The sequence below is a fragment of the Schistocerca serialis genome, chromosome 7 (assembly GCF_023864345.2).
Source record: "Schistocerca serialis cubense isolate TAMUIC-IGC-003099 chromosome 7, iqSchSeri2.2, whole genome shotgun sequence".
Lineage (NCBI taxonomy): Eukaryota > Metazoa > Arthropoda > Insecta > Orthoptera > Acrididae > Schistocerca > Schistocerca serialis.
In genome coordinates this window covers 611,535,173-611,561,683 of record NC_064644.1, presented here as the reverse complement: position 1 = coordinate 611,561,683, position 26,511 = coordinate 611,535,173, and positions in this window count along the sequence as shown.

Genomic DNA, 26,511 nt, shown 5'->3' with positions numbered 1-26,511 from the left:
CGACTTTCGCGGTCGTATCCTAAATACCATCTGGTGCTTTGATTGCGTGGAGACGTGGTTGTTTCACAAAAAATTGACATTTCATTAATCGTTCACTTTGTTGACATGCACACGATGCGATAGCATGTCTTGTTGCACACGTTTATGGGTTAACAAAGAACTCACACGTACGCTTCATGCAAACGTGAACATTAAAAATGTTGTGCGTACGAGCAGAAACCTGACAATGTAACGACCAAGAAGACAGTACCACTAAGCAAACAAGCATTTGTTTCGAAGTTTCAACTTCATTTGCTATCGATACAAATACAACAAAACTGGAATTACATTGATTATGACAGCATGCTTTTCACATCATAACATTCTCTCCTTCGCTATTCGAAATATACCAAGAAAAGACAAATTTCTTTAACGAGGCCAAATGTGTCATATTACTAGAGCAAATACGCTTTCAATAACAGAAAAACGTTCGAAATATCCTTCCTAATACTATGTTATTCATGTAGACACTGTAATTTTTAGTATTTAGAAGAGCTGTTCGATGCACACGAAAGAAGTAATGAATGAGAAGTAACTGTTACTCTGCTAACGTTTTGCATTTAAGATGGCGGCAGGCTCCGTCCCTTCTGGCTTCAAAACCAGGTGCAGCGTTACGTCTATGGTGCCATCTTCATTTCCTTTTTACTTCCATGGTTATTACGTTTACTTTTCAGAGCTTGTGTTTTAGATATATTATTTTAATTTTGCTTAGTGGTAACTTTTCTATTCTCTTGTGTTTATCTGGATAATTTAGCCTTCCAGAATGAAACATCCCCCAGGCTGTGGCTAAGCCATGTCTCCGCAGTATCCTTTCTTTCAGGAGTGTCAGTTCTGCAAGGTTCGCAGGAGAGCTTCTGTAAAGGTAGGAGACGAGATCCTGGCAGAAGTACAACTGTGAGGACCGGGCGTGAGTCGTGCTTCGGTAGCTCAGATGGCAAGGTGGGAGGAGGCAGAATGAAGTGTATTTTTTTAGATGTATTTTTCCTTCCCTTCGTGCAGCACTAGTATCCGTCGATATCAAGAGTGCCTTTGATCGCGTTCGGCACACATTCCTCCTGATGGTGGCGGCACGTATGGGGTTCCCATTACTTTTTGTCGATGCCATTGCGCCGGTTACTACTTTCCGCGTTCTCGATGGTACAAGTCAATGGCAGACTTGCAGGACCGATTCCTATACGCCGCTCTGTGCGTGAAGGATGCCCTATGTCTACTTTACTATATGCCATTGCACTTGAGCCCCCCATCACTGGACTTATCTCTAGACTGCAGGGCCTCACTTTGCGTGAGTACACCTTTCACTGCAGGGCTTATGCGGACGACCTCCTGGTTCTCACCTGCTCCTCCACGGAACTCAATGACGCCGTTTAATGGATCCACCAGTATGGACCTCTTTCTGGTAGCATTCTTAATGTCCGTAAATCGACTATGATGCACAATGGGCGCGGCCTCCCGGCTATGGTGCCAACCCCACTCCCTGTCAGTACCACCCTTCGTTACTTGGGTATCGAATTTACGAGCTCCACACACCGCACACTGGCCCTGGCTTACCAGCGGCTTTTGCAGTTGATTCGGCACCGTGTCCGCGGTCAAGTACACCGCAACCTAAACCAACTCCAACGTGTGTCCTATGTCAACGTGTACGTCGCCCCTAAACTGGTACACGTCGCCCAGATCCTCCCAATGCCATTACTCCTTGGCCGCCGCATCCAATCAGCCTTTGGATCTTTCGTGTCAGCAGGGGCACTTTTCAAAGTCCGCTACAACACTCTAACACTGCCTCCTGCGAAAGGTGGCCTCGGTCTCGTCAACGTGCGGGCACGATCTTCTGCACTCTCTGTCCACACTCTGTTGCGGCACTGGCAGGGGCCGGTCCCGTCCCTAACACGCAGTCTCTTAGATATCCTCCGACCAGCTTCTCTCGATCCACCGATCGATGTGGCACCTATTTCTCCATTATTGTACCACGTCGCCAATTGTTTCACAGAACTCAGCTACGTTCGGGCCGATCTTCCAGTCACCCGTCCTCCCCGTACTAAAGATTATTATCGTTTGTTTATGCTGTCCAACCCTTGCGACCCCATGGTGCTACAGCATCCTGACATTAACTGGCGAACGGTTTGGGGGTGTGTGCATGCACCCTTTTTACCATCGTCTGTGTCTGCACTCTGGTACGTTTTAGTCTACGGAAAATTCCCGACTAATAGTCGACTTTATCGCATAGGACTGGCCACCTCCCCACTACGCCCTGACTATCAGCTCGAAGATACCGACGAGCACCGTCTTACGTGCTCCCTGGAACAAAACGCATGGATCCTCATCCAACGAATCGTGGGCTTTTACCTCCGTGCCCCGGCAACGACGGTAACCCCGGATTTCCTGTTGTTGCCCCAGACACTTCACTACCCTCTTGCTAAGCACCATACCCTAATCTGGTTTCGAGGACAGGCTTTAGAATACCTCTTTCAGAGTGGTCCGCCTACAGTCCTTGACTTCTGGTACAAAGTTGTGACCGCGCATAGCACCATCACCCGGAAACCATCTTACCGACAAACTTTTGCCGTTTACCTCCGCAGCGTCTTCCTCGACCCCCTTTCAAAGTTGGGGTGTGCCATGCCTACCTGTCACATGATGCAACATCCTTATCTACGTTCTTATGCATCGACCAAAAAACAAATAAAAAAAAGGAAGAAGACAGAATATGTTATAATTTGTTGTGTTTAATGTTTTTTTTAATTTTTTTTCTTTTTTCAATTATTTCTTTGGTTAACTAAGTCATTTGCATATGTTTAAATGGTACCTTGAAGAACTCTTGCATAGTGAATATATATGTACTTTTAGTTTGTTCAATAAAGAAAAGGATGGTAGAGCACTTGCCCGTGAAAGGCAAAGGTCCCGAGTTCGAGTCTCGGTCGGGCACACAGTTTTAATCTGCCAGGAAGTTTCAATTTATCCTTGTTCATTTATAATGGCAATTAAATTTTCGTGGTATCTTTTTCTGTTTAAAATCTGTTTGATCTTGGAGGATATCTTCTGGGTATTTTTCTGCATGAGAAAGAGATTTAAAACATAAACAGATATCTCAAATTTTTTAACTTTATAAAAGAAAAAGGGTAAGTTTTCGCGATAAACACAAAACAATAGAACACTTATCATTTACATAAAAAATAACACAGACCAACGAAAAAATTTTTTTTGAAAAAATTTTTTTTTTACTTTGATAGCTGATGTTTACAGATTTTTATGAGCTGAATCCAAATCTAGCCTTAGTTTTCTTGTATCACATATAGTTTTCGAGCAATATGCTTTTTATCATGTAGTATAATAATCCTATGCTATACGGTAAATGGGGAAAGTAATAAAACGCTTTCTTACAACATAAACATGGTTTGTATTTACAGTAAGCCACTTAAAACAATGATATGTGTTAATAGAGGTTTCACTTGTCAGCTGCAATTGGTTTGTATTTTCCTTCTCTTTTTTCTTTGAACCTTCTTTTTCTACGATGAGTCGCTTGCTGAACTTCTCGGTGAAGTGACCAACAGTGGTCCCCCATCATGTTGGTGTTCCAGCGGCCTTGGTAGCGTTTTTCCATCACTTTAATACCCTGGTGAAAATGCTCTCCTTGCTCCTCACTAACATCTCCCATATTGTACGGGAAGTAATCAAGGCGACTGTTCAAAAAGTGAACTTTCAGGCTCATTAAAGATCCTAATGTTTTAAACTTCTTTAACATTGTAGCTATAACAGAAACATATTATGGGTCTTTTTCATGTCCTAAGAACATTGTAACGACTTGCTTGAATGATACCCATGCCTCTTTCTCATTTAAGGTCATTGTGGATTCAAAGTTAACATCAAACATCAATTTTATAGTGTCAGGTCCGACAAAGACGCCTTCTTTTAGATGTATACCTGTTACCATTGTGTGATAAAACAGCCTTTAAACTATTTTTGGATGAATGAATAAACAGCCTCCAGTCTTCCTTTTTGTATTCAATACAAAACTCATTCATCAGACTGGGATTGTTTGAGCAGTACACCAAATCACCTTCTTGTTGAAAAAGCTTGGAAAATTGCTGCTCTCTCTTTCTATACATCTGTATGCTGGTTCCAACTGCCAACAAGTTCTTTTCCTTTAATCTAGAACCTAAAAATTCAGCTTTTTCTTTCGTTAAACCCAGATCCCTAACCAAATCGTTAAGCTCGGTCTGAGTAAACAATTTGGGCTCTAGACTTTCTGTGTTTCAATGGAATTCATCATCATCCGGTTCATCCTAAATCGTACTGTACATCAGAAAATACTTCTGTTGAGAGAGAATTTGAATCATCTGGTGGTTCAGCAACCAGCAAATCTACAGCATGCCCTACTGGTCAGATGGTGGACGGAAGGTTAGGGTAGCTTATTACCTTCTTGTTTTTCGAATTATGAACAGTAATATCAACACTGCAAAAGAAGCAATCATTGGAATGATTTCTTGGCTCCCTCCATATCATAGGAACAGCAAATCTAAAGGCTTTTTTTTTCTCATTTTTGGACAATTTTCTCAGATCTTCAGCTCACACTTAACATACTTTATGTGGCACCCAAGATTTATCTTGACCACCAAGTTTAGATCCAAAGTATGATAGCTATACCTTTTTCACTAAGTTTGTAATGTTTATTTTGTGTTTTTAATCACAAATTCACCACAAATATAACAAAAACTGTCAACAGTGTTTTTAGAACCACGATTAGACATTTTGTACTGAGGACATGTACAGGGAACGGGAGAGTGAGGTTACGCTGACAGCAAACAAAACACCATCTGTTAACACAAAAATAGAACCGACCTTGTTTTGCCAGCAAATGTTTTTCAGCAGTGCTACCAACGTCATCTACATTCATTACACCTCCTTTTTAAGTTATTTTAACTTTATAAAATCTGCTAAATTGTTTGAAAAAATCTCTTAATTTAATAAATTTAACTGTAAAATGTGAAGAAATGGTGGGTGATACAGTTTTTTAAGAATAATATTTGGATTTCCCACCCTAAAAAACATAAGAATAAGGTATTTTCAGCAAAACGTTATTCCATCGTCGGCCTGTGTAGTTAAATGTAGCCACTGACTTTCCACGAAACAGAAATTCCATTGTAAACATATAGCATCGCTGTAGCCGAAGCTGTCAAAAATAACTTTACAAGACTACGCAAATAAAAAGTAAACAAATAAAGAAGATGGTCATGTCATAAGAAAAAGACAGTCGACATTTATGTTCCAATATGCCATATGGACCACGTCATACCATCTAAGACGTATGGCACCTTATGGTGCCATATGTAGACATAGACTAATATAGATGCAAGGAACAATATTTTACCTATTATGCCATCTTCAGAGGTACACTTGATAATAACAAAACACAGAAACCATCTCATCGTGTAACTTGTATCGCCACGAGGAAAACAATAATTAGTGCAAAAGCATTTCCTTATACATAAATGCTTTGAAAAGACCATGAAAGTAAAAATAGAGTGATTCGAGCTCATAAGGGTTCTTACGAACAGCTATTCTTTCTGCGCAATATTCGTGATTGTAACAAGATTTCTGGAGGTGTGGCTGGTACACAAAGTACATTCCATCACACACCATCAGGTTACCTGCGGAGTATAGACGTAGATGTAGGACGAATTGCCATATGTTTACGTACTTATGAGTTTTAAAGCGCAAATATGTTGTTCAATGTAATGTATTTCAATGGCATAGCGCAAATATGTTGTTCAAAGTAATGTATTTCAATGGCATACTTAATGCTGACATACTTCAAATGCAGAATCTTGCACATTCGCTGTTCAGGTCAATGAGCATACAGCAATGTTGAAAACGAAAGAAACGCACACAACGTTAAGACGAAATAAAACATTCCATAAAATAGGCCAGACACGTCAGGAATCAAAGAAGCAACGCGACTACTATCGACAGCTAGTCATAGTTCATTCAACGTATACGGCAGACTCGAAGTCCGTTCGCTGCGCCCGCATGCCATAGTCCCCGCAGGGAGCACTGCTGCCCGCCGTCTCATTGTTCGCTGCCAGTGATTTCCATCCGCGGAGTCTGGAGGCGCTCCGAGAAGAAAGCTGCGATAAATAAAATCCGTCCCGTCCGGCCAGCCCCGCGCCACAATATAATCCGCCACCAGAAAGTCGACGCTACACAATAGCTGCGGACCTCGTACAGGCCCGCCGCGTTCACCGACCGTTGCTACGGCTTCGCTTAGCAAGCCTCCAAAATGGCACACGTGCGCTGTCTATACATAGCACTGAGCATACTGTGGTCACACTGTCCAGTCTTTCCAAAGTTTTCCAGTTTTCTCCCAAGAACAAAAGAATTTCAATATCGCATGTTTCGCACCGAAAACAAAGGCTTAGGAGCGTACACACTGTGTCCCAGTTCTGTTACGACTGCTAGTGTGAAATTCCAAACTGCAGTGCTATCTCGTGGCGAGTTGCAGCGTTACGATGCTTGAAGTTAAAAAAAAAAAAAAAAAAAAAAAAGAAGAAGTATCGGTACGTGTGCGACAGTAGTAAGATGTTCAAAATGTTCAAATGGGCCTGAATTCCTAAGGGACCAAACTGCTCAGATCATCGGACCCTGGACTTACACACTACTTAAACTAAATTATGTTATGAACAACACACACACACACACACACAAACACAATGCCCGAGGGAGGACTCGAACCTCCGGCGGGAGGGGCCGCGCAGTGCGAGGCATGGCGCCTCTAACCCCGCGGCCGACACTAGTAGAGAAATGGGAGTGGAGCAGTGAGGCAGAGTGACTTTTTTGAATCCTCCACCGATTGTGGGCGAGAATTCGTCGAATTCGACCCGAATACCGAGAGGCAGGTTCCTGGTTGTTCCTCCAAGACGACATCCAGCCCAAAAAGAGAACCCTGTGCTCGAGGGTTTGGTCAACACATGAATCACAGTCCTGAATCCTCCACTGTATTAGTCGGATACGGCCCTAGCGGACTTCTGGTTGCTCCCCAAATTGAAGCTGGCGATGAAAGGACAGCGTCATGACGAGTCAAGGACGTCCAATAAAACTGTACTGTAGTGCTAAATGCAACCCCAAAAAGGTCTAGAGTGACTGTTTCAAAACACTTTTAGAACGAGTTCAGCCGTGTTTCACTTCACGGGGAGACGAGTTTGAATAAATACAGTGATTTTGTGAACATTAGCCGTGGAATATTTGTCATAGCCGGTGTCCTAAAGGAACTGGGACATACTGCGTCGTTTGGATACGGTCTAATGACATATTAACATTAAACCACGTGTGCAGTTGTGGCTTGTGCCTCTTTCGGCTTGATGGCGACGGGGATGTATCGTTGAAAGAACACCAAGAGGTCCAGAAAGCTTAGGAAGGCTACACTGAAGCACGACTCCTTAGCCATACCCCACAACTTAATGAGATTGAAATTGTGGAGCTGCCAATTCCTAACGGTCGGTTTCCGAATGCAGGCGATGGCTGCGATCGCCCAATGAGATTAATCTGAGATGTGGGCAGTGAGCGCACGTTTCGGCCGACAAGGTGTCACACGTGCTCACTACGTCTACGTCTGCAGTCATTTGACTTGGTGGCCACAAAACCGCCCTTATGTCACTTAACTGTCCATCGAACAGTACTGGTTCTGAGTCGACAGAGACAGGTGCAGATTGACTGGAGTATGTGTCGTACACGAACAAACGGCGGTAGTCGGTCGAGCAATAGATTCGCGTATCGTTCCCCAGTAAGAGATCGTGAACGGGTGACAGAGATTCCATGTCATCCCACGTACATCTTAGTACGGAAAAAACTGGAGAAAGCTTCTGTTTTGTGCTACACACAGGTAATTTAATTTTTATTGTACCCTCCTTTCTGAACTTTATGCGATATCTTTAGTGATCCTTTTTATTACTTTGCTTCACATAACGCTATCAGCTATTTCCCTCTGACAGTGTCACATGTAGCATACTTTATTTAATTTTTCGTATTTTTAAGTGCTGCTATCTTGTTTACCGTTGTACTTAACTTGTTAACCTTATTTTGTTTGCCGGCCGGTGTGGCCGAGCGGTTCTAGGCGCTTCAGTCTGGAACCGCGCGACCGCTACGATCGCAGGTTCGAATCATGCCTCGGGCCTGGATGTGTGTGATGTCCTTAGGTTAGTTAGCTTAAGTAGTTCTAAGTTCTAGGGGACTGATGACCTCAGATTTTAAGTCCCATAGTGCTCAGAGCCATTCGACCCTTATTTTGTTTACTATCGCTATATTAAGTATTACGCTGCCATATTAATGTTTTTAATCTAGATCGTGTTCTATTATAGCAATATGCGAACAGATACTGATTGCAGAAACTTTTTGTTCAATGGTAAATTAAAAAAGACTACTATCATGGCAGTGTGATAGTTAAAACAGAAATGACGGACAAAATACGTTTCTTCACTCTTTTAGAACAACTATAAGCAAGAAGACAGGGTCTGAGAAATATGTTTCATATGGCTCTACCAACATAAATGTCTGATACCGTTAAGTGAGGCAGAATAATAAAAAGCCACTGCAGTTAGTAAATAAACTGCTGAAAACTTGTGGGTTAACTTGATGTAAGTACGTTCCATTTAGAGTTTTGACCTAATGGTCAATTCATGCTTCATGTTTTGATGTAATTTTTCATACATCGGACGGAAGATACAAGAAAAACACATGTCTCAGTTAATGCGTAAGTAGAAACACCTTACGTATATTTGATTTTATACTGTATGTAACCCTAAATAATTACATTACAGTTTGTGTTACCTGAAGCACCAGCAGTGTGTAAGTGGTTTACGTATAATTTAAGGGTTTTAAAGAATCTGATATTAACAGATGTAGCTCAATGGTGTGTTTTTAACTAATGCCACTGTCATATTGCTGTTAGTTATAATATCATTGTTTCTTATCTCACAGTTATTATGATATTTCAGATTTTCAAAAAGGAAAAGTCTGAAGGATTGCCTGGGTGAAATTAATTGCAAGGAGCACTGGTCATCCACAATTGTCTCATTTGCTTGTTCCCACCACTTTCGTGAAGAAGGAATGGGTTCAACAGGTGAGGCGACTTCGAGACTTCGGGATGGAGCTGTTCCCCCAGCATTCCCCTCATATCTACTGCATTTTCAGAAAATGGCCACCTCAAGAAAGCCTCCCTGTTCGTAAAGGTGTCGCTGATAAATCTTTGTAAGTGTGTCGTAACAGTTGTTCATCAACTTGTGATGAGCGTGACGTAGGAGATCCGTCACCACGAAAAAGGAAACTGATGGAGAAGAAATTAATGAGTGCACAGAAAAGAATAAAAAAGTGTTAGAGCTGAAGGTTCGGAGAAATGCAAAGAGAATACAAACGGACAAGGAAGTTATTGGTGTACTTCTCAAATAGGATCATTAAAGAAGATAATGCTGAAACGTTAAAAAAAAACTTTAGTGTCAAATGTTTGTTGTTTGCTCGAGAAAGCAACACAGAATGTCGACATCCACGTAAGCAAACCGGATGTAAGGTATGGTCCTGATCTGCGATCATTTGCTTAAACTTTACATTTTCTGTCTCCTAAAACGTATGACTTTGCTAGGCTGAAATTTAATAATGCTTCGTGCGGTAGCGTTCTCGCTTCGCGCGCCCGGGTTCCCGGATTCGATTCCCGATGGGGTCAGGGGTTTTCTCTGCCTCGTGATGACTGGGTGTTGTGTGATGTCCTTAGGTTAGTTAGGTTTAAGTAGTTCTAAGTTGTAGGGGACTGATGACCATAGATGTTAAGTCCCTTAGTGCTCAGAGCCATTTGAACCATTTTTTTTTAATAATGCTCAAACATGCTCGTTATAAAAGTGCTCCTTCAAGCAGAACGTGCTATTGGTCATTCATGGGAAGTTTATTTATTCGTTTGAACATCCTTAGGAAAACTGCAGTCTGCTTTAAACGCGTGTATATATAACCTCATGTTAATCTCATAATATGATTCTAGAATGCATGTCTTAACCTCAACAAGTGCACAAATATTAGCTCAACTGCAGAGCTGATTTAGAAGACCTCGTAAATCTTTGGAATATGTAGTAGTACCCCTTTGCCCCCTTTGCTGGTCTAATAATGCACGTCTCTCGTATCCCGTGGAATCAGTCTTTTACAACAGACAACATGAAAGTCTTCTCACTTGGTACTGAATGGTCTCCTTTGATGATCGTATACGATACATAATTCCCTATAAGAAATTAAAACTCAATTCTACATCCAAATATCTAGAGAAATGAGTTTTTAATCTCTTTTAAGAGATCATTTTGGAAAGTTGAACAACTGCTACAATCTTGTCGCCTACGACGAAGACACCATATTGTAAAATACAAATTCATGATGTACAACTCGTATTGATATACTGCGCTTTGTCGTGCGCGTGGGATGAAACATCAAAGTGCAACTGCAAACACTAGGGACAGTGTCACCGTTTAATGTTGAAAAACGACTTTTTATTACTGCTGACGTATGGACCATTATCTCTAACGAGAATTTACTGGAATGAATAAAAATCGGGAGGCACGAGATCACTGGCACGGTAACATGCCATTGTTTTTCACGCCGCTCTCAATAAATAAAATGGACGATTCAAGACCTGTTACAAACAATGTGGAAACGAACCCCAGAGAAATGCGCATCATTCGTACTGGGACTGCACTTTGGGTGCAACTAGAATTTTTTTAGAGAAGTTCCGTTTTCAGAGAACCAAGAGTCAGCTTAATAAAGATGAACAGCGTTAAAAATGTTGTGTATGGTTAACGTAACAATTCAAAATTGCTCTCTTTTGTACAAGTCCTTGATATCATTTGTGACTACTTGGTGAAAGGCGTTAGAGTTCCAAAGAACCAGTAGCCCTATGAACGTTTAACGACAGTGTTAGAGAAAGAGAACATTTTCAGAACATCACCTCTCACCTTCACTTAAAAAAAAAAAAAAAAAAAAAAAAAGAGAGAGAGAGAGAGCTTTCTCGTTTCCTGTCGCGTGATAATGCTGAGACACAAGGAAGTTCTGACGAGTGTTTTCTTCTGACAAAGATGATGATTATGACATTGGTCGAAACGTCACAGTATTGAATTTCCACACAGCTGGAAATCCGGGAGATCTTCGTTAGTGGTAGACTCCGGGGAAGACTATACTCAAGTTATTTTTCCTCTTCTACTTCGGTCTCTGTCGGGGATTTAATAGGATTTAATTTTACGTGAAAAGTAGCTCTGCGACGAGATCACTACAGACGCGCTTTCTTAAAAAGAAATTTCCCAAAATTTACCGTAAGTAATTTAGGGAAGTGAGGCAAAGCCTAAACGAGGATAAAAATTTGATACATGTCATAGGGAATGCTTTATTCGCATTAGTCTGTTCTGCTAACTCCTAAGACATTGACTATTTCTCCTGAAACCCCCTGTATATAGAATAACTGTGTCCTTTCCTCGACATGTGTCCTCAGCACCATCCCACTGCCTTCATTAGGTACCCTGTGTAAGTAAGTGCGTGGGGTTTCATAGTGCTTACTCTGATAGACGACTCTGCTTTTACACACCATCATGATGAATCAGCTGTAATCGAAATGTAGGAGCTTTAATCTTGGAGAGCGTATTGTGTACGATGGACTGTTTCAGCCATTAGCCGTTCTGCGTTGGTTGACGCCATTTACCTTTGGTGTTTATGTCACTGCGGGAATGGAGAGCTGTAACGGGCGGCACTGCAGGCAGCTGTCCTCTGCTCATTCGAGTCTTGGAAAAACTTGAACGAGCCGTCGGAAAGCACTTCTCTCAGTTTACGCGCGACGCGGAGATGACCGTCTCCGGAGTAACGGCCAGTGACGTAGATGTGAGTAAAGGTCGTTAAGCGCGGGACGACGCAAAGGTCATGCAAGTGGTGGGGGCGGTGGGGCAGTCTCGGTTAGAGACAGGAAAACAAAAAGACTACTTGCTATGACGGGGACGGGCAAACAACGCTGCAGACGATGGCTGAGGTTTTAAAGCGAACTTCCGTCAGTCGCGCAGGTGTCAGAACCAATCGCGTGGCGAGTTGTACATTTGTTAGCAATGTAAACACCTGTCTTTACTCATCATCACAAGTACTGTCATCACCGTAATCTTTATGTCTTAGGAGTGTCCGTGCCTTCTACAAGGGAGATTGTCCTACCATTTGCTGAAGGACTTTCCCACATTTCGTCATCCTGTTGATTTTTACTTCAGGAGCCTCTTTCTATTCTCTTATTGTCTATTCATTCAAAATGCTCTTTCCACATTAATTTAAGGGGAATAATTCTAAAGTGTTAATTATCACCTCGAAACAGTATGTTAAATATTAGTTATTATGTTTCATATGGTTGCGTGCCTCGATATGTAAAAACGAAACACTTTAAGGATCGCTTCGTTGTGCTTTTGTCCGTCTGTCCGACTGTTCACAACTGTACCGGGTAGACGCATCAAGTTCAGCTTCATGTCATATGTTAAGGTCTATCGTCCCTTGCAGGCGTACAACTTTTACTTCTAAGTCATTTCAGTCAAAAGATAAGGGTATTTACCTGTATGTCACATAAATGGTTCAAATGGCTCTGAGCACTATGGGACTTAACATCTGTGGTCATCAGTCCCCTAGAACTTAGAACTACTTAAACCTAACTAACCTAAGGACATCACACACATCCATGCCCGAGGCAGGATTCGAACCTGCGACCGTAGCGCTCCCGCCGTTCCGGACTGAGCGCCTGAACCGCTAGACCACCGCGGTCGGCTATGTCACATACTTTCATATTCTGAAACCCTCTCATCCAACCGTATAGGGTGCTTCCTGTTGATCTAGAATCATGAAATTGGATAAAAAGCAAATTTTCACACTACAGGTAAAAGAAAAAATCCGAAAATTGTTAATTTTTAATTATACCACACGAGAAGAAATTTGGCATTTTTTATTCGTCTGTCTGCCGTTATTTAAGACCCCTTCTTTTGTGGAACACGATGGCTTATCAAGTTCAGATTTATGTGACGTGCTAAAATCTATGGTTCCCTGGCGGTGTAAAAAAAATTAATGTTGTAAGTCAATGCATTTGAAAGATTCCGTCATATATTGATACTCGTAAACTGACCCATCAAAACCTAAAGGGTACTTCCCGTTGACCTAGAATCATGAAATTCGGCAAGAAGCAGGGTTTCACAGTACACGTAAAGTAAAAAATTAAAAACTTGTCAACTTGTAATTATATCACATAAAAATATTTCTTCCTTTCGTGTGTCCGGAGTAGTCTGGGGAACTACTATAGTGAGTTAGATATGGTCTTGGAATTCCCGGGACCAAATCCTGTCGGAATTGATATCGATAACAGGTAAAAATCGCTGAGGATCTCAATTCTCAGTCTTACTTCCACTTGGCCACTTTCTTCCCATTAACCTTACTACAGTTTAAGAATTTTAGCGCTTTTATTTACACATCATGTTGTAATTGGTGTTTTTCTCTGTTTTTTCCATTTTCTGAAGTCCACCGTATTTTCTCTCGTGACATAGGAAACTGAAGGCGAAAAAAAAAGAGAAATAGAAAACGTTTGGACGTTGACCTTTTCCGATTTTTCGGCTTTTACGAACCTTCTTTTCCGTTTGCTGCAATCGTTTTCTTTGCACTTCAGTTCACTTTTCTAAACTTCAAAATAGTTGTTTTCATAGAAATAATTGTGTAATTTAACTTGTTGCACGCTCAGCACAGTGGTTTTGCTTGTACACGTTACAGATAACATTTATGTCATCCTATGTCAATACATACTCTTTTTATATGAATGCGGGGTGTCTGTTCTTTCGGACGGGTCCGAAACAACAGACATCACGCATTGATGTAATCGGTTCGCCTCGATGGACAATGAATCCATAACCCTCAGGGCGAATGCGCGATTACGTTCGACCTCCAGCAGCAATCTGGAATAAGCGAGCGTGGAAGACACGGACAGGGACTGGCGGCAGGTGGGAACGTGGGTCGCCCAAGGAGCGCGCCGAGGCAGTCCACGCATATGCGATGCACACTGTGTCGTGATGGTGTAGTGGTTAACGCAGCTGCCTAGTACGTGGGGGATCCCCGGGTTCGAATCCCGGTGTGGTACACATTTTTACTCGTCGCCGCTGATTCCGCATGAAATCCTGATGCAACTAATATCATTAGTTCCTTTCTTTTCCTTCCCTTTCTCCCTTCCCCACTTCTAATTTGCATAATACTTATTCTGCAACGTTGTTCAAAGCAATCGCTAAGAACGTTAAAGAATAATGTTTAAAAAGATTCTCTTTTCTCCTTATTTTTATTACACGCACTCACAAGCAGATATCTAACGCAACCCAGAAACGAATTCTAGTGTTATACAGCGCAGCTGTGTTCCATGCAACATGTAACTAATTGAACTAAACACTCAAGTGTATTTCGGCATTTCGATCAAGTAACCTTACAGTCAAAAATGTTTCAATCGTGAAAAGAGATCCAACAGAGATTCCTCTAGTACTTTTCCAAACAGAAGCGCAGAACGTCTTAATGTACAGATATGTTCCAGCATGAGCTGTCTCAACATTATAAGCAGCAATTAGGTCAGTATCGGATACGTATATTCCAAAATACTTCTAGACGCGCAAGGTGCTTGAGAACTATGCCGCTCAACGAGGGGAAACTGCAACGTACAAAGAATGTGCAGGATACTCAGTACAAGTCTCAGTGATATTTGTCTTCCATTTTGTCACCTGTAACGGATTCGAAATAGACTCCGATACATGGGATAGTTTTCGTAAAGTTATGGGCAGTAAACTGCCTAAAAGCCACGTTTATTTGACCATTGGCGAGATTCGTATATTCAGTGTGCGTTTTCACTGATTTCTTAGAATCACCTGTTTTAGATTTACATATTATCCAGCAAGTATCACGCGTGTGATGAAAAGTATCTCGTATAAATCTTCTTTCCGTGGTTTTCCGAAACAAATTCAAGGTCGTATCGTCATCGTTGCATCGAAAAGGCAATATACGTTTCGAGGTTACGATATGATAGCGTCATAGAAGGATCGGTAAACATTAACCTGCCCGCAACCCTGTCTCAGGAGAGGCTGCAGCGGCTTTTTGGAACCTTTACCAACTGAATTCGGGCATGGAATCAGGCCATGCGGGGTGCAAGTGCTCTACCAACTGAGCTACCCAAGCACGACTCACGCCCCGTCCTCACAACTTTACTTCCGCCAGTACCTCGTCTCCTACCTTCCAAAGTTTACAGAAGCTCTCCTGCGAACCTTGCAGAACCAGCACTCCTGAAAGAAAGGATATTGCGGAGACATGGCTTAGCCACAGCGTGGGGGATGTTTCCAGAATGAGATTTTCACTCTGCAGCGGAGTGTGCGCTGATATGAAACTTCCTGGCAGATTAAAACTGTGTGCCGGACGGAGACTAGAACTCGGGACCTTTGCCTTTCGCAGGCAACTGCTCTACCAACTGAGCCACCCAAGCACGACTCACGCCCCGTCCTCACAGCTTTACTTCTGCCAGTACCTCATCTCCTACCTTCTAAACTTTACAGAAGCTCTCCTGCGAACCTTCCAGAACTAGCACTCCTGAAAGAAAAGATATTGCGGAGACATGGCTTAGCCACAGCCTGGGGGATGTTTCCAGAATGAGATTTTCACTCTGCGGCGGAGCGTGCGCTGATATGAAACTTCCTGGCAGATTAAAACTGTGTGCCGGACCGAGACTCGAACTCGGGACCTTTGCCTTTCGCGGGCAAGTGCTCTACCAGTAGAGTGCCCGCGAAAGGCAAAGGTCCCGAGTTCGAGTATCGGTCTGGAACACAGTTTTAATCTGCCAGGAAGTTTCAAGAAAATTTATTGTTTATTATTTCCTCGTACCTAAGAAGAGCTATGAGTCAACGACACAAACGCTTCTGTGAAATCTCCTGAATGTTCCCATTTTTATCACGAGGGGTTCCTGTAAAAATGATAGACTCATTGGTAAACAAAAATACAAAGCTACTAACATCTATCAATGTCGTGAATAGTATTACCCCCCATAATTTTTATTATCGGACAATTCATAACTGCGCAACTTTATTGATTAAACTATACTGCCTAAATCCATCAAAAACTTCTCTCTCATAAAGAAACAGTGCATGCATCTTATCTTTCTGATTTATAACCTTGTGGAACTCGTGAATAGAGAGTACGAGCTGATGTGGATGTACTTTACTTTGACATGATCTTTGTATTGGAAATGCGTATTAAGTCGGAAATATGAACATCTTTTTGGGAAGTAGTCGTACTCGAGCACAGAATGTGATCGAAAACTTTATAGCAAACTGACACGGAAGATGTCTCTAGATATGCTGCTGGTCGCTTATGAAAGATCTGTCGCACATTTAGAGTCACAATGGACTTGTATATGGAGGATAAGAAGTAAACAGCAGCTAGTAATGGGTTCTTGTGCTGCGTAGTACGTGCAGTATTTAACAGAACGTCATGTGATCTGATTTGTTGACAGTAAAATATTTGTATCTATTCCGTCCTCGTAGTAGTTGGCGGTAGAAAAGGCGCGCAGCTTTAGTACCGTCTGCAAGTTCATAATTTTAGATACTGTACAGTTTTGTTATGCCCATTTCGGCATCAGTTTTGTTAGTAATTACCTGGACAGTCAATTTTTCTCCTCTGCACAACTTCGCATATGATCAAAAGTGTTTGGCGTTCTTTGATAGCGCTGTATATAGACTTTTCCCTTCGCAGATTGGTCGAACTTTTTTCGCACAACTTTCCACCTAGTCCTTTTATTTCAAAGAACTTATGATTGCCCTGACTCCTATGAATACAGTTCAGCCTTCAGTGCAACTCTCTAACTCTCTCCCTTTTCGCCTCCGTGCCTCCTTCCTCTCCCTCCCCCCTACCCTCCACCCTCTCTCACTCTCTCTTCCTCTCTCTCTCTGCTTCCTGGGCGGCCTGCTGGCTGATGTAATAAGCAAAGTACGACGGACTGGCCTTGCAACAACACAGGAAAAAAATCGCCTGCAGCGTCTCCTTGTTAACTTACTTACGTTAACGAATAGTGGTCTCCGTGCAAAACGAGGGCAATGTAGGCAACTCGGAGACTTTAAATGAGGAGATGTTTTTTCCCGAAACGAGGGCTTGCTGTACGTGGTCAGGAGCCTCGTCAGGTGGCGCTCAACATCGACACTGAGTTAAGAGGGCGGTCACCGCCTAAACAGGAGCAGCAGCAAAAACACCAAAACCATCGTGCAGACGTGATGCATCAGGGTCTCTTTGCCTCTGTAGTAAAGGTGAGATTTGATTATTTCTGTTTTTCGCAGTGAGATTTGCCGTAAATAATTGCTGTTAAAGATGAAGTCATTAATTGACACGGAACAAAATTCTTTTCCTCTGCTACTTAAAAATTTTTTCAGTCAGAATAAATGATAGTGTCATAGATTTTTAAGCACGAAACGTCGTCACAGGAACATCCTAGCAACTTTCTGCTCTTAATTCCCCTATTATGAACACAAAACAAAAAGCTCTGAAAGCTTAAGGATAGTTCTTCTAACTTGCGTAGTAACAGCTTGATTACAATGAAAAATATAAAACTGGTTGCCAGTTTATAGTACTACACTAACTCAAAATCTTATTTTAAGGAGATTAAAAGCAGTCTACATTGTGATTTAACATCTTCTGGAATTTCAAGAGAGAGAGAAAGAGAGAGAGAGAGAGAGAGAGAACCCCAGGCGCTAAGATATTCTAACTGTGCTGTGGATCTTAAGGGCGGTAAATGAAGAACTGTAATGACACACAAGTTCGCGATGACTCTTCTTTGTTTTTCAAAGCATTGTGTCTTTAGTCAGTAACCTGTATTTAGAACCCATCGACATGTCAGGTCTGTCTTAACATTTTTTATCGTCTAACCTGTACTCAACACTCTTTTGGAGGATTTCGAGCTTCGTATCTACATTCACAGGAACGATTTGCGGATCTTGAACCGTAACAGCTTAGTCTGACGTTGACTTAACTAGGAAGCTGGCGACTTTCACCGAGATTTTAAGCGACTACGTTTGATAGGTTACTCTCAGTTCCCTACTAATAGCTGCTGACGGATATTTGGAAAGATCTGATTAAAAAAGGAATAAAAAACTGTCATCGCAAAATTTCATATGGAGACCTACACAGCGCACACAACATATGCGGAGAAAACAGAAAATAATAGTTTTCGTGGAAGTGTCCGCCACACACAGTAAGTGTAGTTCCAGATGTAAATGAGTGTCCGAGAGATTTTGCAACATAAGCTGTTATTCGTCTTTGTGCATATTTAATGGTGTATTCAGTTTACAACAGTGAGCACTCTACGACATATGCTAAACACGATGAAGAGCATGCGAATAAGAAGCTTCTCATTCGTTGTTCAAAAATTAAGAAAAGCAGCAGTGATGACAAATAGAGGGTAATCTTCGTAACAACAGATACGTAAAGTACTGATGCCAGCTCTATCAGTATTAAAAATATACGCGCAGTTTAGTGTTGACTGTTACCTTACATTTTTAACATTGTTATATTAGCTGGTGTTTTCTCCAAAACTTGAGACACTAATACGAAAGTGAGATGCGGTACAGTGTTCGTATCACAAACTTAGCACGTGTAGCTCAGCAACAGATATGTATGAAAGAAATAAGTTTGTTGTTCTTTCTGGTCAATGCTGAATATTTCCTCAGCGCAGTCAGTAGCTTTCTCTAGCAGAAAGAGCAACCAATCGCCATTTATGCTCCTTAAATGTTTATTTTTCTGTTGGGGTAATAAGCTATCAAAATATCCATGAAGTACAACCTGATGATGAGCCCTTGCTGTAGCCTGAAAGTTACTTCAAATGGATCAAATCGGTCTGAGCACTATGGGATTTAACATCTGAGGTCATCAGTCCCCTACAACTTAGAACTACTTAAACCTAACTAACCTGACATCACACACATCCATGCCCGAGTCAGGATCGAACCTTCGACCGTAGCGGTCACGCGGTACCAGACTGATGCGCCTAGAACCGCTCGGCCACACCGGCCGGCTGAAAGTTAGAACTTGGGAGAATTAAAGACAAGAAAACATGACCAATTGCCACCTCTACCTGAATCATCCTTCTTGAATATACTGTTATATAAATTTATTGCTAGTTTTCAGTCTATGTGCTGTCTCTTTTAGATAACTATTTAAAAATAAATGATACAGCGAAGTGGACCCTTTGACGGCACTGTTAATTTACAAAGTTATGATAAAGAGCCTGCATGAAACTTCATTCGGTGTAAATTTACTCCGTTGTTTCGGGGTAAACGCATCCGCTGATGTCAAAGCAGTATTCCTCCTAAGCGGCATACACTTTTTTGTTTCGTAACTGGTGGTGTATAAAGAAAATACACTATGAATTGTAGTATAACGAAGGTCATCATATCATACAAGTTATTTGAATACGATATCAACAGTTTTGGTCTGAAATGAAAGACGTTTTATAGAGAAAGGAACATTCGTAAAAATGGTAGATCGACGTTGAACATATTTAAACATCGGGAAGAACAAAATTAATAAAAAATATACGTTCGTGTGTAAGTAATGGCTCTTGTAAGCGTACGGGAGGTAGAACCGCTCGGCTACACCGGCCGGCTTATAGACTTGTAATTCTGAATTACGTACAGAATGATTTAAAGTGACAAGATAATAAAATAACTGGATAAATAGCAGATATTAGATTCAGATTCATTGGAAAAACCGCCATCCACGGAAGCTGTAACTTACAAAACCATCACAGAGTCAAAACATAAATACTGCTCCTCCGTCTGGGACCTTTGCAAGGTAGGAATGACGGAGGAAATAGAGGTGCACTTGGTGAGACATAAAGAGAACACGAGAGGTAAGATAGAATTTGATAACTAAGAGAAGCAGAATGTGTGAATGCGTAGTGAACACAGTGAGCTGCGGAGTTATGTTGAGCAAATATGCCGTCTTGGACAACTTCCCGCGATGTTTCGTGTTGACTGCTTCCTGTAACTTCGTCAGCAGATACTGGTGGTTTGTTCCGTACGACCATAACCTGTTAACACCACATCACGGTTGTCCCAAAAATACGCAGAATCACCTTTCTCGATGGTTATTCGCGTAGTAGTAGGTGGTGAACCTAATGGTTGCTTTGCTCCTTCAGTCGGGCCGGTAGTTTTTCAGTGAGCACTCGGCCGTGATAAAGTTGTAAAAGAAGTTGTAATGACACAGCTGCAACATTTCAGCAGTGTTTTTAATGGGTACGAGCGAAAACCACTGGACAGATCTTTGCCAAGTCCACAATGTATCGAAAAATTAGGAAACTGATTTTCACTATATCCTTGTCTGTGGGAGATGTCGGTTTTCGAGTGCCGGCCCCTCCTCTTCTGATTTCAGATTTTTCACAGAGAGATGCCACTTTTTCAATTATTTGACCGCAATGGAAGTGTCTGCATCATCTAACAGCTGCATCGTAAGATGAAGCACTGTTTCCCTACACTTACACCAACTAAACATCGAATTTTGCAGCGGTATCCCGGATCGAATGCAGAAAAATAATTACCTCACGATGCACCCGTGTGTCAGCGGCCTGCTCCGTTTTATTTCGCTCCTCTACTGGCGTGCTGCGGTTCTGTGGCGAGGGAAGTGCAACTTATACCTGTACTGTAGGCATCTGTCTACAAACAAACAAAAAATTTAATACGGCATTTTATTTTTCGAAGGTTATAGTTAATAATTTATGAGCGCCTCTCGTCAAAGATTTGTAAGTTTCGAGGAATTTTGCACTTTGCTTTTAATTTCGTCTCTCGAAAATTAGAGAAAAGGTATTGGAAATAAAATGAGTTTGACTTGTCGAACAGAGTCATGTGGTCCATAGTGGCGTCACATGTCGACGAGGCACGCATGCTTCGTGTTCCTAGGCGACGGGTACCTGGTGCTGACGGTCGCCCGTCGTTCCCGCGAATTTTACGGTGCGCGGCATCGACCCGGCGTGCCCCGGCTATCGGGCTGGAGGCGTAATTTGAAAATGGCAGCTGTCACTGGTCGTATCGGATCTGATTACGTCAGAGGCGGGCCCTCGACCCATTTCCGACAGCAAGTGCTCCCTCCACGTCGGCCACAGCGGCCACCGCGACTCTGCTGCCCTCCCGCAATTTACTTCCCAACTTCCGAGACCCCGCCCAGATGCGTCTGGTTGTGTGACGCCGTCAAACGGCATTTCATTCCACGGTAATCAGTTTCCAGTCGGTAGTATAAGGAGCGTGACACAGGTTGCAGACTGCCACACAGGGTGTTACGTTTGTCCCGACAGCCCCAAATAATTTTTTGCCCAGAAGCAAAATAAAAAATTAAGTGTCAAGCAAATTTTGCTTAGCTACCAGAGGGGCATTAACCAGAACGGTTGTCTTTCTTGTAACTTTCTTCGTTACGGAGTTATGAACAACAGTACATCTATTTCTAAAACGATCCTGCGGTGTCACCGCCAGACACCACACTTGCCAGGCGGTAGCCTTTAAATTGGCCGCGGTCCGTTAGTATACGTCGGACTCGCGTGCCGCCACTGTCAGTAATTGCAGACCGAGCGCCGCCACAGGGCAGGTCTAGAGAGACTCCCCAGCACTCGCCCCAGTTGTACAGCCGACTTTGCTAGCGATGGTTCACTGTCTACATACGCTCTCATTTGCAGAGACGACAGTTTAGCATAGCCTTCAGCTACGTCATTTGCTACGACCTAGCAAGGCGCCATATTCAGTTACTATGTCTTCTGAACAGATAATATTGTTACTCGTGTACCGTCAAGAGCGACGTTCATCATTAATGGATTAAAGTTAAGTATCAAACTAATTACGTCCGCTTTCTGAATTCTAATTCCTTGTCACGTTCCAGACCTCCCGTCAGTATAGTCCTTCCCTCCTCACGCCAGCCTGCGTGAGCTGAAACGCGTGCATCTCGGCCTCCTCTAGTAACACTGTGTTGGCTCTTCTGCCAACACAACAGATCCTACTGCTTTTTATTTGATAATCCATACCCTCTCCTGAATACCTGTTCAGTAACTATCAGAGTGTGCCACTAACCTCTAGTAAGAAAGGTTACGTACGTAACAGCTGCAGACGACTCAAACAGTTTAAATGCATTTTCAGGCTGTACACTGCCTACTCGAGGATATTTGGACATCTAATGGTAGACATTAACAAGGGATCAGGCCACTCGTCGTCTTTATGACGTCTTGAACTCTACTGGGGACACTTTCAGTCAGGTGTTTTTAAGTCTGTAGAAGATTGGCAACCCATTCTTCGTCAAAAGTCGAAATCAGAAAAGATAATGATGTTGGAGGCTGAGTTCTAAAGCGAAATCGACATTCTAACGCATTCCAAAGAGGTTCCACTAGGTTAAAGTCAGGACTCCGGGCAGGCCAGATCGTTTCAGAAATGTTATCGTCCACAAACGACTGCCTCGCAGATGCTGCTTTATTGAAGAGTGCATTGTCACACTGAAACAAAAAATGATAGTCTCCGATATATTCTTCTACTGTACACAGTATACAATGTTGTACAGTGTGTCCATATCATTCTGTCTTTATTTTTTTCTAATGTGGTGTTGTGCCATAACCACGAGAAACATTCACATACCGTAACATCACTCTTCCGCACTTCACTGTTCGCCCTACACGTAGCGTCAGGTAACGTTCTCCACTCACTCACGAAACGCAAACACATTCACCGGATTGCCACGTGGCTCATTGTGCTTCATCACTCTGCATCGCTCGCTTCCAGGTATCCACTGGCCAGTGGCGCCACTTTCTGCACCACCTAAGGTGTCATTTAGTGCTGGCTGCAGAAATGTGTGGCTTATGAGGAGCTGCTCAACCGCTGTACAGCTGGTAATGGTCACTTCTTTTGCATTTTCAATCAATCCTGAGGTTGCAAATGCACACAGTTCACTAGTTCACTGCAGTCAGCTCTGCCTACTGGTGCTGTGCCCTGCATGCATTTGCAGCCACATGACTGATTGCAAACACCAGAGAAGAGACCATTAAAACATGTCCATTGCAGTGAGAATCATACGCCACAGGGCTAACTCCCTACTCGCAGTCATTGTGCTACCTTTAGACGGGGTTCAGATGCCCCTGATGGATTTGGTACAATGACTAGTCGACGTTCGAAGTCAGCTCTGCTGATAAACTAATTCTGCTCTTCCTGCTTCTCTAATGAAAACACAATACTCTCCGCCTCCTTTTATGCTCGCGGGTTCGACTCTCTTGATAGCTGGTGGTCAGTTCTGCAGTACATGAGGTGTACGATTCTTTTGATCAGATAGTCTGTATTGGTCTGAGATGAATCTGTCTCACTCGCATATGTGAAAAATAAAAAGGAAACAGTGGATCGAAATAATTCTTAGTATCTGAAACAACAACGAAACTTTTCTATAATAAATAGAGTTTTTTCTTTTCCTATTGTTGTTTAGCATTGGCGTCTGGGTCATGCAAACCTAAATGAGAAGCGCCTTGAAGACCAACCACTCAGAGGTACGACGTAAGTTTTTTTCTTCCCCGCGGTTTATTGTGGACGGTGCAGTCTATTCCTTGCTACATAACTCGACGAGAAAGTGAGGAAGGTAATGATATATTGTCAACCAGAAAGCTGATGTCCGTGAAATTTTAGTTTAAATTTCACGTTTATTTGGAAATACCGTTTTTCGCTTATAGAGATGATAAACAGAAATAAATGCACGGAGAATCTAAAGCCCAGCCGATTGGGCAAAGAAAAAAATTTAAAACTTTCTCGTAGTATTGTGTGTCTTTACGACAGTGCCCGCCCTCACACTGCTTGTACACGCAGAGGCTTGTTGGATGAATTTTGATCCGAAAGTTCTGATCGCCCACCATATCTCCTGCCCTTACCCTTAACGATTTTCACGGGCTCAAACACTTCCTTGCTGGGATGAAAGTGATGAATGCAATAAACAACTGGCTTAACGGACTGGCCGCAACCGAGCACAACACAGGAATTATAAAACTCTTGGAGATATACAGCGTAATTAACTTGCCCCTACCACTGGGTTTTATGCAACGTGCAATACCTTCACCTACTACGCACACCATTTTCATATTCTCTCCCTCACTATGCATAAAGTATTTGTCCTACATAACAAAAATGAATGGCACCTTTTTGCAAGAAATTTAAGGTAGTTAAATTTTGTACTGTGATGCGTTCCCGCTAGAGGCTATACTTTTTGAATTGTTCGAGAAAAACGTACAAAAGTTATCTTCAAATACATTTTTTTACAATAATTCGAAAACTATGGCCTCCAGCTCAAACGTATCCCACTACAAAATTTAACTAAATTAAATTTCCTACAAAATGGTCCAGTTAATTTTTTCGGTAGAACTAAAAGTTTGCTCCTATCGAGCAAGGTAATATGAAAATCTCGCACACGGTTTTTCAATGAGCTGTGGATTGTATAAAATGCATACATAGGGGTAGCTGAATCAACCTGTATAGCAAATGCATATGGAGTCGGCTTTATTACGCAGAGAATCAATGTATCTGACGTCATTTTTTTTTAATAAAAGATTTTCTGAAATTAATTCAAGAGAAGCGATCGTTAATAGTAGGACTGCCCTCGTATAAAAGGAGTAGGTCGAGGTAACTAAGTTCTGAAACACTGACTCACAAACGTTTGTGGTTTGGACGTTAATACCATTTCTAATTATAGCACGATTAGGTATTGGACTTGATACTTCCTACTAACATACCATAACCGTTCATATAAGCAATAGCGATGTGCTCGTATAGCGTAACTTTCAGCGCCCTACTTGCGAGGTGAGCCATACTCAGACCGAATTCATGCTACAGGTTAAGGATCATGGACTGGTATACCGGCGAGTTTGGGCCTACTTTTTAGTTTTAGGTGGTTTTCCACGATTGTTTAGGCAAATGTTGGGCTGGTCCCCGAACCAAGCCTCAGAAAATACGATACATAAATAGTTGAAATACGACCACACACAGAACACGAGTTTATACGATTCACTGAGAGGAGGTGCATACGGTTTCCGTCGCCTTGACGACTCTAGCGTCGGGAAGCACATCTGGCCTCACAGTTAAATAAGAAATCCTGACAAAGTGGACCCCGTAATAGACATGTACACTCTAAGGGGACGAAAAAGTTCATAATAACTTATAAGAATAATGCAATGATCGTACGCCGAGGCGAGACGCAGCGACCCGGCTGAAATCATTTGACCCCGGTGGCTACCCAGACAGATAACGTTCGCTTTCCTGGTCTCGAGTCGTTCGCTCGTAACGAACAGCCAGTTCCGCTGCCAAGTGAGTAGCGCCCCTGCGAATGAAATCCGCCTTAGGAAGGCGTAGGCGGCGCTCGCTGCCGACAATTTAGCCTCGCTTAGCGCTCCAGGGGGTTGCACTGAGGAGCTGAGGGCCGTGTGAGAGACTCTGCTTCCGAATGCAGCCGGCTACGATGGCGTACGTTAGCAAACAGAGGGCGCTGCCGTGCGATGCTAATTCCCCGTCTTCAGAAACGATGCGAAGCTATCGAACGTTGCAGGGACGTCGCAGAGAAATTTTACGGCTGCTTTCCTGTTGGGAAGCAGCGTTCGGTTGTTCATCTCAACGAGAAAGAACGAGAAAGAAATAAACCAAGCAGAGCTGAGGAAGTAAAGGAAACTAACTCGTGTCGCGCAGGCAAGACGAAGAAAACAACAACGCCATTGAAGCGGAAGGTAAAGTTTCGGAGTTCGGTCTGGAACAATATCACCGAGCCATTTCGTTCTCTTTCCACATCGTAGACCATTAGTGTGCTTCTGAACGTTCTGAAAGTGTCCCACCCTCCTAGAAAGTAGTAACAGAGCTTTCGCGTTAGCTCCTGACAGGAAAGACTCACAGAAATTAGAAGCACTCATGCACAGTTTAAGTCAGATACGCACGCAAGTTAGTTTTCTACGGGAACATATCTTTATCTTACCGAAATTCGGTATAAGATGTTCTGTTTAACGGAACTATTTTAATTTTCAGTATAACACTATGCATATGACGCCACGGTGATCTCACAGGAGGAATGTGATAAAGACTAAAAGGATGGAAGCCGCACCGCCCTGAAAAAGGAAGGAGGATGTGAGCAGCTTCAGTTGTGCCACGATCATCTTGGAGCTGGCTTTCTGCACGTACAAGAAATAGTACCACCATCATCGGGTAGAAACGTGGGTGCTAACATGAGCGAATAGCTCAGAAATTCATTAATGTAAGCTCATGAGCAGCTGGACTCAGAAAACCTGCCTACAAGAGTTGGACAAAACCACTGAAACACCGCAACAAATGCATTCTGGAACATAAATGCAGATGCTGACGAAGAATGCTGATTGACCTGTGGTACTTTACCAAGAACGGCACCTCCACAATGTCCGCA